At 36.4% G+C, this 16,778-nt stretch overlaps 1 long non-coding RNA gene across 1 annotated transcript in view; it reads right to left on the reverse strand.

Annotated features, from left to right (window-relative positions):
* LOC144581075 (uncharacterized) overlaps nucleotides 1-15,862 on the reverse strand; it is a 65,166-nt gene extending 49,304 nt beyond the window's left edge. The window contains exons 1-2 of the long non-coding RNA XR_013531601.1: nucleotides 15,799-15,862; nucleotides 15,617-15,703 (exon numbers count right to left, since the gene is read on the reverse strand). This is a non-coding gene — a long non-coding RNA (uncharacterized LOC144581075). The remainder of the gene's footprint in view (nucleotides 1-15,616; nucleotides 15,704-15,798) is intronic.
* Between the last annotated feature and the right edge of the window lie 916 nt (nucleotides 15,863-16,778).

Here is a 16,778-nt window from a genome sequence, read left to right on the forward strand (position 1 = left end):
AAGGGATTATGCCCTAAGTGTCATATAAACCAGAAAGAGAACAATTGTCACAATATATGAGACCTAGCTTCAAACTGACTCATTCTCTGATTTTGATGAGATGATCTTCACCCCAATCCCTTGCCTCACTCATGTCACCACCCTAACTGCCTTATAGAAGTAAAAGAAAATACTCCAAGAGGGAAGAAAAAATTATTCAGTCTGCAATTACTTCTCTAGTATTTCACACACTAATTAATGCTTTCAATCATAAACAATCATAAATGCAAAGTATGAATAGGAAGGAAAGTATTAGCTTCAGGCCTGTGATCTAGTTTTTCCATTTACTGAGGCTGTCTGGGATACAAAGAAGTATAACTTGATTACATCCATGCAATTTTGGGTGACACTGAGATACCACCCCACATCTATCAGAAGGACTACAGGCCAGGAAGATTGAGATCATCCTGGTGAACACAGTGAAACCCTGTCTCTACTAAAAATAAAAAATAAAAAAATTCGCCAGGCATGGTGGAACGTGCCTCTAGTCCAAGCTACTTGGGAGCCTGAGGCAGAGGTTTCAGTGAGCAGAGATCATGCCACTGCACTCTGGCCTGGATGACAGAGCGAGACTCCGTCTGAAAAGAAAAAGGACAATGTAAAATAATGACCAAAACAAGTGCTGGCAAGGATATAGGACAAATGTGACTCTCACATACTGCTAGTAGGGCATAAAACAGTCAATAAAGATGCAAAAAATCTTGATATTTTAATAAAATAACTGAAAGATACACTTATCAGGTGATCCAGCCATATCACTCACTGATGTTCATACAAGAAAAATTAAAATATATATCCATATAAAGACTTGAATATAATCTCCCCATTATGAAAAAAGAGGGGGACTTGGGGGAAGAAAAAAAGGAGAAAATACAAAGTTGCACAAAGAAATGAGTTAAGAAATGGCTATGTTACATTATCTTGTTTTTAGTTAAGGTTTCAGAAATATTTGTATGCATGTATGTGATATATATGTATTTCACATATATACATGAAAAGTTATATTGTTTAAAGTTGAAAATAGCTTATTTACATTCAATTTTATTCCAATGAATCTGTTATAAAATGTAAGATAAATCAATATATGTCCTAAAGGAATATTAGTATCAATCAATGCAAAATGGAACACTCAGCAATTTACGATCTGATAATACGTCTCAAGATATTATATAGAGAACAGTAATTTAATACTAAAACTTTATAGAAATCAAATAATAGAGACTTCTAGGTGTCACACTCATCCTCAAATAAGAACAAAAGCTGAACAAACTGAAAATCAACAAATCTCTTTACTCCATCAGATAATTGATGTCACAGGGTGAAACATGGCCTCAAATACTGGAGAGACAGGCAAATACAGAGAATCACAGTTTACTGGAGCAAAAGCTCAGGAGAAGCCCATTGCTGGATCCAGCACAAAGAGTATTACAAGGCAAAAAATTGCAAATCTTATACCTTATTTAAGATTTCCCTAGGGAAACTCAAAGACAACAGGGGAGACTAAAACAAGGACACAAAGGATATTTTTGCCTATGACACTTACAATGACAGTGATAGCAGCAGTGGCCCATCTGGAGTGGCTGCTGCCATGATGCTAGCTCCAGTCGGGGAGGCATGGCTGCTCTCTCAGGAGCCTGGAAAGGCCTCCCTGTCCCTGCAGGTTTAGAAGTACCTGCTTCCACTGCCAGCCTCTCCCTGCTACCAGTGCCTGCTCTGATCTCTGAGCAAAATTGAGGCCAAGCCCAGGCACTATTGCAACTGGCCAGATGTGTACACACTCATGTCAGTGCTGACTCCAGACTTTGGGTGCCAACAAGCACTGGAGAGAGGCAAGGGGGAGCCGAAGGCAGCTCGGTGCTGGCCTGCAAGCACCCCTTGTCATGAACAGCATGGGTGCCATGAACAGTGGCAGGACACAGATGGGAGGCAGACAGACTCCGGGGCAGAAAGGGGCAGGTCCCTGGTGAAGCCCTACCTTCAAGCCAGGAAAGGCCTAAAGCCTGCAGACCAGAGTGCAAACTTGTGATGCTGTTTCTGGGACCACGCATGGCTGCCCATGGACCTACTGGTATGCACTTCCTCCCCTATAAGGCCCCATAAAACCCCTGGACTCAGCCAGACTGGAGGAGATGACGGAATAATCTGAGTGCAGAGAGGAGCTACCCACTCCAGGGTTTCCTGTCTGCTAATAGCTGAGGAGGCGACAGGACTACCAGCTGTGAAGAGGAGCTACCCACTGCAGGGTCTCTTCTATGCTGAGAGCTGAACACTCATTAGGATACAACTGACCCAGTGCGAGTCTCCTCTGAGCTGTTCTGTTGCTCAATAAAGCTCCTCTTCGCCTTGCTCAACCTCTACTTGTTGATGTATCTCAATCTTTCTGGATGCAGGACAAGAACTTGAGACCTACTGAATGGTAGAGCTAAAAGGGCTGTAATATTAACAGAACTGAAACACGCCCCTTGCTCACCACATTGTGAGTTACAAGGAGGAGAGAAGAGAAATGGGGAGAACAGCTACAGTACTTTGGGGAGCCCAGCCCTAGGAGCTCCCCAAGCCAGGACTGGGACACCCTCTCTGGGGCTCTGCAGTTCCTGGTGTCTTTGAGCTTCCAGGTGCTACAGCATTCCCTGGTACCAGCTGTGGAAGCTGCTTGCAGTATGCCTGGTCCAGCCATGGCCTCGCTGGAGCTGGTGCCCATGCTGGCGCCTGCAGCTACCCGTCCGCCACACCCATCATGCTTGGCTTTGCACAGTGGTCTGACCCCACACTGGCTTGCTCACATTCCCCTCACCTCTACTCGTCCTTGGCAGGCGTGTGATCCAGGCTGGTAGCACAAGCCAAGTGCAGCCTGCCAGGCTGAGTGGGCCCAGCAGGCCCAAGCAAGCCTTGGGCGAAGGCATCACTGGCCACAGAGGTTTCCAGCTAGCAAATCGATACCCAAGGATCTTGTGACAATAGCTAAGAGTAAACACATTCTAATGCTTTGCCAGATTAACACAAAACCTTAAACTAAAGGCCTATTTATCTCAGTTCCTTCTATTTACAGTACATAAAGACACATTTTAAACAAAAAATTACAAGGCATACTAAAAGTAAAAATTAAAATAAAAATCAGTTTGAAGAGACAGAGCATCAAAAGCAGCAAAAAGAGATTAAGGTATGGCAGATACTTTGGAATTTTCAGACTGGAAATTTAAAATAACTATGATTAATATGTGAAGGGCCCTAAAGGAAAGTACAGATGGGAATATAAGGAGACAGATGGGAACTCTGAGAAAGAAGCAAAAGGGAATAAAACAATATAAGATCAGTGAGATATACTTTTAATTACAAAAAGAAAACCAACAAATCTAAACATTTTTATTTTCATAAAGGTTTAAAAACTGAATAAACTCTGGCAACAGATTAAAGAAAAAAGTCAAAATAATCAATATCAGCAATGTAAAGGAAATCCTCATTCCATATCCTGGAAACACAGACATAACTATATAGGAAATTTTATGCTAATAAATTTGTATTACACAAAATAAAAAAGTGCAAAGAAAAACAGAGCTTAACAAATCAAGAAAACAAGAAATCTCAACTGCCTCATATCTCATAAAAACTGTCTCTACATTGAAAAATATATTTATAAATATATTCTATACTGATTTCTGAAGTAACAAACTTTCCATAGAATGAGAATGAAATAACACCAAACTTTTATAAGTTCTTCCACATAACAGAAATAGTAAAAATACTTTCCAAAATGTTTCATGTGACCCTTAGAAGCTTTACACTACAGTGACAAGACCATTATAAGAAAATAAAACCAGAGGCAGGATGCAGTGGCTCATATCTGTAATCTGAGCACTTTGGGAGGCCAAGATGGGCAGATCACCTGAGGTCAGGAGTTTGAGGCCAGGCTGGCCAACATGGTGAAACTCCATCTCTACTAAAAACATAAAAATTAGCTGAATGTGGTGGTGCACACCTATAATCCCAGCTTACTCAGGAGGGTGAGGCATGAGAATTACTTGAACCCAGCAGGCAGAAGTTGCAGTGAACCAAGATCGCACCACTGCACTCCAGCCTGGGTGGAAGAGTGAGAGTGTGTCTCAAAAAAAATAGAGAAAACCAGAGATTTATATCTCTCAGGAAAACACACTGGTTACACCTATAAAGAAAATATAGACATACAACAAAGTATGTCTGACAAACAGAAACCAAAGATGCTTCAAGTATATAAACCTATAAATAAACTGGGTAGAATTAAAACATGAATTATTTTTAGATTGTTGTATTGGAATAAAACCACTTTAACAAAGCAGAGGACATGATTATGTAAGCACCATAACATATATAAAGAAACCATATGACAAAATTTACCATTTAGGTATGATTTTTTTTAAAACTCAGAAAACCTTAGTAAATATCATAGTTAGTGGTGACATATTTACAACATCACCTTGAGATCACAGGAGATAAGACTACCTACTATAACAAGTTCTATTCAACATTTTACATAAGTCACAGCCAGAACATGAAATGCAAGAAAAATATGCATAAAGATTGGAAGGAACAAAATAAAGCCTCCTTTATTCACAGATCGAATGATTATGTTTCCAGGTTACTGAAAATTGGTCTATAAGTAATATAGATTTTTTTATTAATTTTTAATTTTTGTGGGTACACAGTAGGTGTATATATTTATGAGGTCTATGAGATTTTGATACAGGTGTACATTATGTAATAATCACATCAAGGTAAATAGGGTATACATCACTGCAAGCATTTATCCTTTGTGTTACAAACAATCCAATTATACTCTTTTAAAGGGTACAATTAAACTATTATTTACTATATATAGTTACCCTGTTGTGCTATCAAATATTAGGTCTTATTCATTCTTTTTATTTTTATTTGTGTACCCATTTACCATCCTCCCTTCCTCTCTCCACCCTCTATTGCCCTTCCCAGTCTCTTGTAACCATCATTCCACTCTGTGTGTCCATGAGTTCAATTGTTTTAATCGTTAGCTCCCATAAATAACTGAGAACATGCGAAATTTATCTTTGTGTGCTTGGCTTATTTCACTTAACATAATGACCTCCAGTTAGTGAATTCTGCAAGACAACTGAATTTCACAGCTAAGCTCAAACACGTTTTTTTTTTCCTGAGACTACTAATTGTTTTTTAATTTAAAAAAGTTTTTTTTTTTTAGACAGTCTTACTCTGTCATCTAGCCTGGAATGCAGTGGCACAATCTCGGCTCACTGCAACCTCTATCTCCTGGGTTCAAGTGATTCTCATGCCTCAGCCTCCTGAGTAGGTGGGACTACAGGTGTGCTCCATCACGTTCGGTTAATTTTTGTATTTTTAGTAGAGATGGGGTTTTGACATGTTGGCCAGGCTAGTCTCAAACTCCTGACCTCAAGTGATCTGCGGCCTCAGCCTCCCAGAGTGCTGGGATTACTTGCATGAATCACCGTGCTAGGCCTGAGAATAGTAATTCTCACTAAACTTTTTATATACATCATAAGAATGGAATAAAAAAAACCTAACAATACAGGGTCTTATTTTAAAGATTTGTTTTTTGATACTTATCAGCTAAAATTCAAAAGTCATTATCACCTTGAACATTGCTGTCATTTTTTCTGATATCATGGTAACAAAGGCCCCTGACTATATGAATAACTTCATAATATAACTGGTATTTAATCCAAGTGGAACAAATAAAAAAGCATTCATTGTGACTCTTTTACTTATGGCCTCGAGGATAATTATTTCACCGACTAATTAAAGGTCAGGTATTTATAAATGTTTCACTACTATATTAAATTACTTTCTTAACATAAATTATTTATATATTTTCTTATTTCTTTTCTGTTTCTGGCTTTAAATGTAACTTCTTATATTTTCTGTACTGCCTTACCAAAGTGGAAAAAAAAGCAAAGTACATCTTTCAAGAAAATCATTAGTGATATGCCTTCATTTCACTATTTCTTTGATTTTTCCTTTATTAATTGCCATTTTGTCATGTGCCCAGTATACATTTTTTAAAAAAATGCAATTGCATGACTGGACATAGTGGCTCATGCCTGTAATCTCAGCACTTTGGGAAGTCAGGAGTTCGAGACCATATTGGCCAATATGGCGAAACCCTGTCTCTATTAAAAATACAAAAATTAGCTAGGCGTGGTTACACATGCCTGTAATCCCATCTACTTGGGAGGTTGAGGCAGGAGAATCACTTGAACCTGGGAGGCAGAGGTTTCAGTAAGCCAAGATCGTGCAGCTACACTCCAGCCTAAGCAGCAGAGTGAGACCCTGTCTCAAAAGAAAAAGAAAAAGAAAAGAAAATGCAATTGCATATTGCTTCACAGAAATAACCATTATTAGCAGTAAAGTGTGTAAATGAAAAGATGTATACCAAGTATTTACATGTGTAAAATATTTATACACTTGTACGTGCAAGTAAAATTTGGTTCCTTTTATATTTGGAATATGTCTTTGTGATATCTTCTGCAAGTATACAAGATTACCTGATTGGCTATAAAAGTTATATAGTATTCATCATATTAACACAGCGTATGTTATTTAGAAACTACTTGTTTTGCCTTTTTTATCCATACTTTTATACACACCTTTAACGAGCTCTGTCAGATACGGTTATAGAAAGGCAATTATTGTATAAAAGGTACACAAATTTAAATATTGGGCCGGGCGCAGTGGCTCACACCTGTAATCCCAGCACTTTGGGAGGTCGAGGCGGGTGGATCACTTGAGGTCAGGAGTTCGAAACCAGCCTGTCCAACATGGTGAAACCCCGTCTCTACTAGAAAAAAAAAAATACAAAATTAGCCAGGCATGGTGGTGCATACCTGTAATCCCAGCTACTCGGGAGGCTGAGGCAGGAGAATCGCTTGAACCTGGGAGGTGGAGGTTGTAGTGAGCCAAGATCGTGTTAACTGCACTCCAGCCTGGGCAACAAGAGCAAAACTCCACCTCAAAACAAACAAACAAACAAACAAAAAGTTTGGGCCGGGTTCCGTGGTTCACGCCTGTAATCCCAGCACTTTGGGAGGCCCAGAGGGGCAGATCACAAGGTTAAGAGATTGAAACCATCCTGGCCAACTTGGTGAAACCCTGTCTCTACTAAAAATACAAAAATTAGCCGGGTGTGGTGGCAGGCGCCTGTAATCCCAGCTACTCAGAAGGCTGGGGCAGGAGAATCACTTGTACCCAGGAGGTGGAGGTTGCAGTGAGCCATGATCACACCACTGCACTCCAGCCTGGGCGACAGAGTATGACTCAGTCTCAAAAAAAAAATTGTTAAAATATATCAAATTAATTTCAAATATTCAGGACCATTTTATACTAATTCCATAGTTTTGTATCAATATAAGAAAGAATATATTGTTATTTATTTAATTTCCACTAAGCATTTAGCATATTTCATATACTAATTCCCAATTCATGCTTATTTTTTCATATATCCTTGGTGCATTTTACTAATTCAATTTGTCAAAGAGACTATCATATCATTATTACTTGAATACCAAAATGGTTATATATTAAGCATACACATATACATAAACTCTTGTTGCTTTCACTTATGTTCTGTATATTTCTAGTTACTTCATTGATTCTGTATAAATATATGGCATATAAATCACTTCACCTGTAAAATTATCAATGAATAATTATATCATATATTAGTCAAGTACAGCATACATAAAATATTTTGCTATAGATAATACAAAAAAATTGATATTTTGGATTTTTGTTTTTCATATGAGCTTTACTTATTTTGCTTTGCCTTGTTGCTCTTGTCAATCAAATGAGTTATCTTTTAATTTACATGGGAAAATTTGGATTGATGAAATAGCTATTGAAGTTCTAAATGACATTAGTAAACTGTATATTTGATAACTATATGAAATATAGAAAATATCAGTGAACAAACATATGCCAACTGAATACTTTCAAATAATAAAGATATATATGTTCCTAAGCAGGATGATTTGAGTGATGGCAGCTTTCTCAACAGAATCTGTGGTGAAGCAGAACAAGTGCACCATCACCTTTCCAATGCTTAAAGAGGAAATAGTTAAGCCAGAATTCTACATCCAGTAAAATCACTGTCTCAAATTGTGAGTGAAATAAGACACAATCACATAAACAAATCTCAGACAATTTGTTTCTGGCCAAACAATAATATGCATAATGCAACAGGAGATACCTCATAGAAACTGGGTACTTCAGGAAGGAGTGAAGAATGCTTGAGAGAAATATTTAGAAAAATATTACAAATGTATTATTTCATTAAAAGACAAATGACAGTTAAAACAAAAATAGTAAGCAGAATTGTAGATGGAAAATATGTGCAAAATTCATTAAACCATAAGGTTAATATCTGTGCCCTTAATGTGTTTTAATTCCTTTACCAAAATTATAATGCAAATATAAATTATAAATATTAATTCAGTTTTCAATAAAACATTTAAATGAAATATATGACAAAAGAACAAAGGAAAAGGATAATAAATGTAATTCTAATATTGTGAAGTTATATTTACACAAAGTGATATGATCTTAACTAGAAATCAGTCAAGATAAGTAAAGGATTCATATGCCAGCCCCTTCAGCAATGACTGAACATAATACAAAGCGATATTACAAATATTCTGGTTACTATTGCTGTGTAACAAATTACCAAAAAACATATTGTCAGTAATATAGTCCACATTTACTTGCTTGTTTTTCATTAGGCTATACCTCAATAATATACTTCTACCATATACTGTAATTCACACTTGGCACATGTTGGGAACTAGGTAAACATAGGTTATCAACAAAAAAAAATTTACTTAGGGTACAATAAACAAATTATGACAGAAAAGCTCCATTGCTTGTATAGATCATTTCCATAATTATTTTACTGACAAAAAAATTAATTGGTTATAGATGGAGAAACAATTAAAAAATATATATATTTCAAAAAATACTATGTGTGGAATTGTCTACTTCCATTAAGTGGCAAATCAGCCATTTCCCTTCAACCATCTTGCTGAAAAATCTAGGAAAATGAGGAGAGCTGGAAGATACTAAACATTTTGTTTGAAAGCACAACAAACCCAAAGAAAGAAAAAGAGAAGCAAATGACCCAAATGAAGCCCAGATGGCCCAAATTTGGTACTCCTTTTCTCTCAAAGCTTTTATTTCTTTTGGACAAGGTTTCCTTACCTCTGTTTGTTGCCCAGGTTGCAGTGCACTGCCTGGATCACAGCTCACTGCAGCCCCTCGAACTCCTGAGGTCAAAGAATCTTCCCGCCTCCACCTCCTGAGTAGCTGGGACTACAGGCACATGCCATGAAGCCCAGGTAATTTTTAAAAAACTTGTTTTTAGAGATGAGGGTCTCGCTTTGTAGCCCAGGCTGGTCTTGAATTCCTGGGCTTGAGCAATCCTCCTACCTTGGCCTCTCAAAAGTGCTAGGATTATAGGCATGAGCCACCACACCTGGTCATTCTCAAGGCTTTTACTGATTCAGAGTAGGTGATTGAAAAGCCAAGACATTAAGTAGAAAGTTTGAGCTGAGAAGTTAAGCAGCTGACCAGGTCTTCCAGCAGTCTCACTGGTGCAAAGGAAACAGATTGGGTTCAGGCCTCACTATGGAAAAAAGGATCTGGAAAAGAAGGTTGACATGGCATCCCAAATGAACTAATGAACAATGTCCTTAGTATTGATACAAACTAGAAATAGAAATATCTTCACAAAACATTATGTCTAGCTTCAAAAGGACTCAAACACTGATTGAGATAAGATAAACTACCTCATCCCACCTTTCAAAGCAAAAACACCCCATATATAGTATATATATATATATATAAATTTATAATTTATATAAAAATATAATATATATATATATATAAACCCACATATATATATTATATATGCTCTCAGGATGAAAACAAAACCATTCAGAGCCTCCAATTATCCCTATAGTATTTCATACAGAAAATCCAGCACTCAATAAAAAGTATACATGCAAAATATAATGGGAAAACGTTAGCTTCACATTTGTGATCCATTTTCTCCATTTACTGAGGATACTTGGGACAAAAAGACCTATGACTTGGTTAAATCCATGAAATTTAGAGTGACAGTGAGATATGACTACATACTGATTAGAAACCTACAGGCCTGGCACAGTGGCAGTGGCTTATGACTGCAACCTGAGGTGGGAGTATTGCTTGAGCCCAGGAGTTGGAGACCAGCCTGGGCAACATGATGAGACTCCATCTCTGCCAAAAAGAATCAGCTGGGTGTGGTGGCATGCACCTGTAGTCAAGCTACTGGGGAGGTTGGAGGGACTGAGGTGAGAGGAATGCTTGAGACCAGGAGGTTGAAGCTGCAGTGAGCTGTGATTACCCAACTGCACTCCAGCCTGGGCGGCACAGTAAGACCCTGTCCTCTCCCCCGCAAAAAAGAAGGCTACAATTAAAATTACCAACCATAACAAGAATGTAGAGCAACTGCAACTCCTACTGCTAATAGAATGGTAAACAGTACAATCACATTGCAAGATGCTTTGGCATGTCCTAGAAAAAATTAAATATACACCTCGCAAGTGTTCCAGCCATTCCCTTCCTTGGTGTTTATTGAAAAAAAAGACAAACCAACAAAAAATCCAACCTATATGTTGATACAAAGGCTTGCGCAAAACTGTTCATAGCATATGAATGGTGGAAGAGCTTGGGCAGGAACAGAAAGGAGAGATACAATGGCAAACAAGACACTTGGTGAAGGGGAATCAACATTAACATTATCTTCACTGTGGTGATGGTTTCATAAATATATACATATCACAAAACATAATGTTGAAATGGTTCAGTTTATTTTAAATCGATTATACTTCACTAAAATTACTAAAAATTGTGTAGACGCATCAAAACATGGGCATAAAATAAAATTCATGCCCTTCATGCAAAAGAGGAAATCCTGACAATTTAAGATCTGGTAATACACTTCACAAAATTGGAAAGTAAAGCAGGAATATAAACCAAAACTTGAAATAAAAATAAAAATAATTATTATTTTATCAAGACAAAGAAATATTAAATAAAAATGGTAGACAATATTAAAAGGGGGTTTTTAAAGAAAAAAAATTATAAATCCTGTCAAGACTGATCAAAATCAAAGAATACCACCATTACCACCATCATCACTACCACCAACAGGAATATAAAAGGATTATCACCATGAATCCTAAAGACACATATCTTAGATCATAATCAAATTCATGACAATAAAATTGAAAATATTTTATCACACAAAAACACCACTTAACAAACAGATAAATTGGGGAATCTCAGTAATTCTTTGTTTATTAAATAGTATGCATCTATATTGGCTTTGGTGCCTAAATTCCTGATCTTCTCTATGTAACTGAGAAAGATACAACCAACCTCTTCTGCAGGAAAATAACTGTCAAAACACCCCCAAATGTATTATGAGACCCTTACAAGTTTATACTGAACTGATAAGGACATTACACATAAAGAATATCAAAAGGTTTTTTAAATTATTTATTTATTTATTTATTTATTTATTTTGAGACATGGTCTTGCTCTGTCAGCCAGGCTGGAGAGCAGGGCAGCCATCACAGCTCACTGTAACCTTGAACCACTGGGCTCAAGCAATCCTCTTGCCTCAGCCTCCCAAGTAGCTGGGACTACAGGTACATGCCACAACATCCAGCTAATTTTTTAGTGTTGGAATTACAAATGTGAGCCATCACACCCAGCCATATAAAAGGTTTTTATGCCTTATCACAAAATGAAAACAGTGAATAAATAAATAAAATGTAAAACTTAGTTTTACAAACAGAACAAGGATATTTCAACTATAATACCCTGTGAACAAAATGCGTTTCATCCAGGAAAGAATGTTTGTTGTCTTATCATCATGAAATCAAGTCACTTTGGCAGACCACGGAGTAAAATTTTGTCACTATCACAATAAAGAGAAACATTTCTATGGAATTTACTACTCATTTATGACTTTCTAAAACTCAGAAAACAGCAGCAAGCAGCATACTTACTAGTGAACTACTAAAATCCTCCCCCTGAAATAAGAAAAGAGGTAAGAAGGCCTACTATCACCAGATCTATTCAACATTTTCTGGAGGTCATAGCCAGGACAATAGTGCCAAAAAAAAAAAAAAAAAAAAAGGCATAAAATTGGAAAGGAAGAAATTTCTAAAAATGCAGCCTTTCACACTTCTGTGTTAATAACTATTTATATACGCATCTGCAATCAAATGATTGGCAGCAAAGTGTGTATATGAGCAGATGCGTATATAAATAGTTATTAACACACGTGATGTATTTATACACATGTGTAGGGATGTGAAATAATTAAAATTTACTTTCTTCTTTCATCAATAACACCTGGTTTTGTGAACCTTTCCATAAATTTTAGAAAGAAATAATACTAATCATGCACAACCTCTTTCACAGAATAAATACATTCCACAAAGTATTGAGTGAAATCCCTATAAACTTTACACTAAACTGAAGATATTATAATAAAGGAAATCAGTAGTTGATATGGATCCTGACAAAATGAGACAGAAAATCATTATGTTTGACAAATGGAATCCAAAGACAGTCTCAATTATAATACCTCATGAACAAACGAAGCTTAACACAATATTGAATTATTATTGGTTTAACATATTGAAATATAATCTCCTTAACAAAACAAAGGACAAAAATCATGTCACTGTCATAATAAATATAGAAAAACCATTTGGCAAATTTACCATCCAGTTATGATTATTAAATATGACTAAGAAAATTATGGCAAATACCATTATTAGTGATGCAATAAAAAAAAACCTCATCCTGAGATCAGGATTGAGACAAGAATGCATACTATCACCATTTCTATTCAACTTTTCCTGGAGTTCATAACCAGGGCAATAATGCAGGGAAAGGTTAAAAAAAAGTGTAAAGATTGGAAAAGAAGAAATAAACCCATCTGTATTTAAAGATTTCATGTTTATGTACCAGAGTATCTAAAAGCAGCCTACAGTTAATACATTAGAATTAATAACAGCATTTAGCAAGATTGCTGGATTCCGTATGGTTAAAGCTAAACATATTTTTCTTCAAATAGCAATTCTCACTAAACAGCTCATGCACTTCATGAGAAACGGCATGAAAACCCTATACAACAAGGTTATAGTTTTAAAGTCTTTTTCCATATACTGTTCAGATCAAAACTGAGATGATTTTAACCTTGATTATTGTTGTCATTTTTTCTGACATCATGGAACAGAGCCCCATGAATATTAAATAAACTCTAGCTTACACTTGATATTTACTCCTAGTGGAACAATAAAAAGATCCTTTTTTTTTTTTAACAATTTTTCTCATGGACTTTAATGATTTCACTAATTAGAGGTCAGCTTCTTATAAATGGTTTACAAGTAAATTAAATTATTTCTCCATAAAATATTTCTTTATTTTTTTCATTCTTTCCTTTATAAATCTGTTTTAATTATGGCTTTAAGCATAACTACTTACATGTACTATAATGTATTAAAAACCAAAACAGAACCTCCAAAATAATCATTAGTAATAATACGCTTTCATGTAACTGGCTTTTTTTCCCCCTTTATTGGTTACAAATAAGATGTCCACTGGGTGTAAAATTTCAAAAAAAAATGCAGATATGTATCTTTTCACGGAAGTAATCACGATTAGCAGTGAAGTATGTAATTTAACAAAAATACATATCAATATATATTTACATGAATAATACATTTATGTACCTGTGAAAACATATGAATACATTATAATTTGCTTTCTGTTTCATTAACAGTATGTCTTGGAAATATCTTCTGTAATTATCAAACATCTACCTGACTGAATATAAAATCTGCATAGCATTTCTTGTATGCACACAGTTTACTCTATTAAAAGCAGCTGTTCTGCCTTTTTCTATCTATACTTAGATGTACATTGACAAGTCCCATCAGATACAGTCGTAGAAAGGCAATTACTGTAGAAAAGAGTAGACAAGTTAAAATACTATTAAAAAAGAAATTAATTCACAAAATAGTACTATTTTATACTCCCTTCAAAATCTGGCATCAATAGATATAAAAATGATATTTTATTGTTTAATTTCTTCTTAGTATTAACCATTATTATAACAGTCAAAAAACAATAGTTGTTATTGTGTTTATCATATATGCATTTTAATAACACTATTTGTTAAAAAGCATACCACTTCATACTTATAATACTAAAATTATTACATATCATGTATATGTAAATATATATGCATAAACTCTACTTTCAGCTATGTCCTATATATTACTTGTTCCTAAATTCGTTCTGATATGTAAATCATTTCCTCAATAGAACATGTTTTCCAAAGAATGTTATTGTCTATTTTATAATTACAGTAGACAAAGTATTTGCGGTAATGCAAGTGTCATTTCTTTATTTTTTAGCAAGAGTTTTGTATCATAGCATTTCTCATTATGTTCAACAGTAGTATCACATCAACAATTAAGATATTTTGCTTGTGAGTGTGTTAAACTGTTTTAACATGTATATAGTTAATCTATGCAGGTACTTTAATAATATTACTATTACTATTTTGAAACTGAGTCTGGCTCTGTCACCTAGGCCGCAGTGCAGTGACGCGATCTTGGCTTGCAGCAACCTCTGCCTTCCGGGTTCAAGCGATTCTCCTGCCTCAGCCTCCCAAGTAGCTGGGACTACAGGCAACTGCCACCATGCCCGGCAAATTTGTGGTATTTTTAGTAGAGACGGGGCTACACCATGTTAGCCAGGATGGTCTTGATCTCCTGACCTCGAGATAGCCCCGCCTCAGCCTCCCAAAGTGCTGGGATTACAGGTGTGAGCCACCACGCCCAGCTTTAACATGTTTTAATGAGAAATCGAAAATAAAAGTTTGGCTTTTGTTAGTTTTCAGGTGTACTTTTTTGTCTTTTGCTTGTCAATCAGATAAATTATCCTTTTTTTTACACGTATAGAAAAATTTGGATTGAATTGCTGTTGAAAACAGGTACTGAGGCAGGGCACGGTGGCTCGCGCCTGTAATTCTAACTCTTTGGGAGGCTGAGGTGGGGGGATCACCTGAGTTCGGGAGTTTGAGACCAGCCTGACGGACATGGAGAAACCGGTCTCTACTAAAAATACAAAAAATTAGCTGGGTATGGTGGTGCATGCCTGTAATCCCAGCTGCTTGAGAGGTTGAGGCAGGAGACTCACTTGAACCCGGGAGGCGGAGGTTGCGGTGAGCCAAGATGACGCCACTGCACTCCAGCCTGGACAACGAGAGCAAAATTCCATTTCAAAAAAGAAGAAAAAGAAAGAAAATAGTTATTGAAACCTTAATATATTTTATTAGTAAGCTATATATTAGGTATCTATATAAAATATACAGTATATTAGTGTACAGTACAAATCATAATTCCATAAGAATTAAAGATATATTACTCTCTAGGAAAGACAAGTTCAAATTCCATAAGAATGAAAGATACATTACCTCTCTAGGAAAGATGAATTAAAGATAGCTGCCTTCTCAACTGAATCTGTGCTGTGCCCGAAATAACGAAGCACAATATTTTCAAGGCTAAAAGACAAAATAAAAGGAAGAAGTCAATAGAATTCTAAATGTAGAAACATTTTCCTTTCCAAACTAAGAATAAGATGTGTCCACAAGCCAACCTGTGACAATTTGGCACTGAACCACCCACAGTTGCTGCTGCTGCTTCCAGAAGTTCCACAGGCTGAGGTAAGCGGCGCGCGAAGGAAACTGAGAACATCCGGAATGCCAGAAGAGCACTGGGAAGTAGGGCCAGGGTGGCGCCATCTGCTGGTGGGAGATAGTAATGGCAGTTGGTTGGAATTTCAGCCGAGAAATTTATGAAGTGTCACAACTGTTGGAGGATATTGGTTACAAAAGTAACACTAAGCTTGGTCCAAAATCCAGGTAAGGGCCATAAACCCAATCCTTTGAAGGAAGATGTGGCAAAGAATATGTGGATGTCTATTCGAAGTGCCACAGATAAAAATCCAAAAGAGGAATTTTTTTATTTGAAATGGAGTCTCACTCTGTTGCCAGGCTGGAGTGCAGTGTCGTGATCTCAGCTCACTGAAACCTCCGCCTCCTGGGTTCAAGCAATTCTCCTGCCTCAGCCTCCCGACTAGCTGGGACTACAGGCGCGTGTCACCACACCCAGCTAATTTTTGCATTTTTAGTAGAGACGGCGTTTCACCATGTTGGCCAGGGTGGTCTCGATCTCTGACCTCGTGATCCGCTCACCTCAATTTCCCAAAGTGCTGGGATTACAGGAGTGAGCCACCGCTCGCGGCCCAAAAGAGAAATTTAAATGTAATAATAATAAACATTCAATAAACACAAAAATAGGTACAAATGGAGAAACAGAAAAAAGAGACAGGGAAAAAAATGACAATACGACCAACTTTAAAACAAAGTATATTAATGATAATACTGATTTTAAAACAAGAGAGTCAGGAGGGGTGATTACACAATATCATAGTAAAATTTTGGCAGGTAACAGTTATGTTCATTGTATAGATTGTGTTGATAATTTCATGAATATATGCATATGACAAGTTGTATCACATTGCACATTTCAGAGTTGAGTCATTTATTGTATGTCAATTATATTTTAGTAAATCTG

The sequence above is a fragment of the Callithrix jacchus genome, chromosome X (genome assembly GCF_049354715.1).
Source record: "Callithrix jacchus isolate 240 chromosome X, calJac240_pri, whole genome shotgun sequence".
Classification (NCBI taxonomy): Eukaryota; Metazoa; Chordata; class Mammalia; order Primates; family Cebidae; genus Callithrix; species Callithrix jacchus.